The sequence below is a fragment of the Homarus americanus genome, unplaced genomic scaffold (assembly GCF_018991925.1).
Source record: "Homarus americanus isolate GMGI-L3 unplaced genomic scaffold, GMGI_Hamer_2.0 scaffold23617, whole genome shotgun sequence".
NCBI lineage: Eukaryota > Metazoa > Arthropoda > Malacostraca > Decapoda > Nephropidae > Homarus > Homarus americanus.
Window position 1 is genome coordinate 5,813,838 of NW_024720711.1, and position 5,000 is coordinate 5,818,837.

Genomic DNA, 5,000 nt, shown 5'->3' on the forward strand with positions numbered 1-5,000 from the left:
TACACACACACACACACACACACACCCCTACACACACACACACACACAATCTTCTGGTGTCCCCTGCAGGTTGTCTATATCTCTCTCCACACTACGCCATCACCTGTACGGCTGCATGGGATGATTGCTGTGTTCCTCCTCCTGACGAAGTGTTTATCTTACCTGTTCCTACCTGTTAATTTTTTTGTGTAACAGCTGTGTGTGTTTTAAGCTATCTAATCATGCCATCACCTTACATGCTACAGTTGATAATATCTTTACAATAGCACCTGGTTATAGTAGGCAAATTTACATACCAAATCTATGCTAGGAAGGGGGAATAGGGAGGTAATACTGAAGATAGGGGGTTTGTTATGTGTTGAAGGGTACAAGGCATTATTACGTTGAGGTATACGAATACAGTCATCAGTACTGTACCCACAAAGCAAATACAGTACTCTGCTATTACGGTCCAAGGATAACATCACCACCAACACTATCTGGCAAACAATGAAATCTGGGTACTATAAAATCTATGTCAGGAAAAGAGAGCAAGCTATATGGTGTTAAGGGATCACATGAAGATTAGACCCCCATAGTTTATATCACCTGATGATTAAACACCCTTAACACTACCTCTGGTGGGGTTAGGTTAGGTTCATTTTACACACATAAGCATCTTAACTACTGTAAGCCGTTAAAGCAAAGTACAATACCGTCACGGCATATAATAATCACCTCTACTGACAGTCGGATAATGCTGTAGAATTTTAGGTATCCACTCTATGGCGGTGTGGACTGAGATGTGGTACGGCCAGATTATAGTTAGTGAGGGGGGGAGGATGTATACGGCCAGATTATAGTTAGTGAGGGAGTGTATATACGGCCAGATTATAGTTAGTGAGGGAGTGTATATACGGCCAGATTATAGTTAGTGAGGGAGTGTATATACGGCCAGATTATAGTTAGTGAGGGAGTGTATATACGGCCAGATTATAGATAGTGAGGGAGTGTATATACGGCCAGATTATAGTTAGTGAGGGAGTGTATATACGGCCAGATTATAGTTAGTGAGGGAGTGTATATACGGCCAGATTATAGTTAGTGAGGGAGTGTATATACGGCCAGATTATAGTTAGTGAGGGAGTGTATATACGGCCAGATTATAGATAGTGAGGGAGTGTATATACGGCCAGATTAATTATAGACCCAGGCAGCCTGTGTACACTCTGAGCGCAACAAATGTGTAAATACGACACAACATACGGTACAACGACGCGATATTTACTGTACAAGTTGTAAATAAGGTGAAGCTATAAATTCGGTGAAGCTATAAATAAGGTGAAGCTATAAATACGGTGAAGCTATAAATAAGGTAGCTATGAATACGGTGAAGCTATGAATACGGTGAAGCTATAAATAAGGTGAAACTCTAAGTACGGTGAAGCTATAAATAAGGTAGCTATGAATACAGTGAAGCCATGAATAAGGTGAAGCTATAAATACGGTGAAGCTATAAATGCGGTGAAGCTATAAATAAAGTGAAGCTATAAATACGGTGAAGCTATAAATAAGGTAGCTATGAATACAGTTAAGCTATGAATAAGGTGAAGCTATAAATACGGTGAAGCTATAAATAAGGTGAAGATATAAATACGGTGATGCTATGAATACAGTAAAGCTATAAATACGGTGAAGCTATAAATAAGGTGATGCTATGAATACAGTGAAGCTATAAATACGGTGAAGCTTTAAATAAGGTGATGCTATGAATACAGTAAAGCTATAAATAAGGTGAAGCTTTAAATAAGGTGATGCTATGAATACAGTGAAGCTATGGATAAGGTGAAGCTATAAATACGGTGAAGCTTTAAATATGCAGAAACTATTAATACGGTGAAGCTATTATTACGGTGAAGTTATAAAGTGTAGCTGTAGATAAGGCGAAGCCATAAAAAAGTTGCAGCTATAAATAAGGCTAATTTATATGTACACCTGAAGCTAAACTGAAGCCATTATTATGTGAACATTGTCAGCCTGAAGTCACAGCCTGTCTCTTCATATGGCCAGACTTAATTGGCGAAAATGGCCAAGCTGCAAACGTGGTCAGGTTGTGTACATGGCCAGATTATAGATATGACCAGGCTGTAGATATGGCTAAGTTGTGGACATGACTAAGCTATGGAGTTGGTCAGGTTGTGGACATGGCCAAGCTGTACACATAGCCAAGTTGTGGACTTAGTTAGGTTGTGGATATGGCCAAGCTCTAGACATGACCAAGCTATGATATGGCCAAGCTTTGGACTCACTCAAGCTATGGACTCGGTCAAGCTATGGACTCAACCAAGCTATGGATTTGACCAAGCTATGAACTCGGCCTAACTGCGTGGACTCGACCAAGCTACGGACTTGGCCAAGCTGTGGATATGGCCAAGATGTAGACATGACGCTGTAAACATGGCCAAGCTGTAGACATGAAACTGTAAACATGGCCAAGCTGTAGACATGGCCAAGCTGTGGTCGGGCGAAGACGTGGACATCTCGTAACTGGCAGCGTCACTGTACTCAACAATCGATATGAATGAATCAGTTCCCGGAACCTCGGTGTGATGGCGGTGGCGTGGTGAGCGTCGTGACCAGGCACCAGAACGCCCTATGTCCTGCCCGGTGACCCTCACTCTGCACCGTCACTCTTGGTACACATCGCACCACCTCACCTCGACCTGCACAACACATCAAGTGTTTGTTACAGCGGGGTTGAGGAGGAGTGAGTTTTTCCCATTTCGTTTTAGTCCGGGTTTTCGGGTCCTCTGTCTCCTATTGTTGCATTAGTAAAAACTAGTGAATCGGGAAAGGCCGCGGACCGACCGTTATACACCCAAAAGAAAAGGGAATTTCGACTCTGTCCTCTCGCACATAGGGGACAGTCTCATACATCACCAGTGAAAGTATGCGACTGTGTCCCATGTCGAGGGGCTATCAGGAAAGGGAATATGAATTTGGTCCATATTGTCCGGAGAGGGAAAGGTCATTTTAACATACCGATCGCTTTGATATTTTTCTGATGGCAGGAAAAATACGTATCTAAAAATGGTACAAAACCGTGAATGCGGCAACACTGGGGTTAAAAATTTGAATGTGGCGGTGCGTGGCGGCCGCGCGACGATTGTCCCCCGGACAAAGATGGCCACAAAAGAAATGTGAAAAGTGTGCTACTGTCTCCCTCAAACCTACGATCGTTTTCCAAATAATATTCTGAAATCTTGAAGATTTAAAGCAAAAAATTAAAGACAGTTACCCAGTAAAATTGTCAACATATTTTGGTCATAATGATAGATCATAAACAATTCACTTTTGGAGAACTTCCATTGATCTGATGTGATATCAGTTGCGGATTCAGTATGTTGTCACACATGTGTGAGCGAAAGTTTATGGACTTCTATCGATATATCGAGGAACTGATCAAAGATGCCATTCAAAAGATGAAAACGAACAAAAATAGTGGATGCAGATGAAATGTGTCATTGTGTTTTGTTGAATAATATATTAGCTGACGTGTAAAACGGTGACGGGTGGCCCGACCCTGGCACGGTACTCCACCACCGTAGTAACTTCAATCTACAAAACAATACCGAAATACCAGACATTTTGAAAATACAATCTGAAAGAAGATATTTTAATGCATTTCTTAACGATAACTAAGGCGAGGTGTGGAGGTAGGCAGCCTGTGGTCGAGGGGTATGGTGGCGGGGCTGGGTGGGGCGGGGCAGGGCGAGGTGGGATAGGGCTAGGAGGATGGGGCGCCTCACCCCTCAAAATACTCTCCCGTAATAAAACCTGACGCTATCAATACCATCAGATGAACGGGAGCAGGCACGAGGGTAGAGGAGGGTGAGGGGGGTGGGGTGGGGGGGGACGCGGTGGACAATTTACAACAAGGAACACCCCTACCAGTCTTACCCCGGCCTTACCTGGACGCTGATTACATCACATCATTAGAGCAATACTGTTGTGACGCTCCACGCTGATAACATACCAGGCTGGCTGTACCCTCGGAGTGATACTAAATGACTACTTTGTCACATCTCCTCTGATTATGATTCTATGTACAGTTGCCAGCAAAAGTCCTCCCACAGCCCTGTGTAGCGGGGCTGTGGGAGGACTTTTGCTGGCAACTGTACATCAGAGGGATAGATACTGCTTTTATTGCTTCCTTTAGTACTACATCACACGAGGACCCCACAACTACAACACAACCCGATCAAGTAAGGCGCCGTAGGTTGTTGTTGTTCTTGAGGTTATGGTGTTATTACTGTTTCAACAACAATTACGGTGTTTTAGTTCGCATCTCTAAGTTAGTACACGGTCTATAAGATTAACATGTACAGTACACCAGTCATTATCGAACAAAAATGGTAGACATCTTCACCAACACCACACCAACTGTCCCTCTCCAACACCCCCTACAAACCATCTCTCACCAACACCCCCACAAACCATCTCTCATCAACACCCCCACAAACTATCTCTCATCAACACCCCCCCCCTGAGCCATCCCTCACCAACACCCCCCTAGAGCCATCTCACCAACACCCCCCCACCAAACCATCTCCTCATAACACCCCCAAACCACCTCTCACCAACACCCCACAAATAATCTCTCATCAACACCCCACCTAACCACCTCTCACCAACACCCCCACAAACCCTCACCAACACCCCCTACAAACCATCTCCTCATCAACACCCCACTAACCACCTCTCTGCTTACCCCCACTAACCACCTCTCCTGCTTACCCCCCACAAACCATCTGTCTAAACACCCCCGACCACCTCACAAAACCCCCCACAAACCATCCCTCACCAACGTCCCGCACTACAACTTCGTCAGAAATTATAAGACGCTACAACTACGTCAGATGTATGGACACTTTTCTAACTTCGTCAGATGCATGAGACACTACAACTACACGTCAGAATACATAAAGAGACGCACTACAACTACGTCAGAATGCATGAGA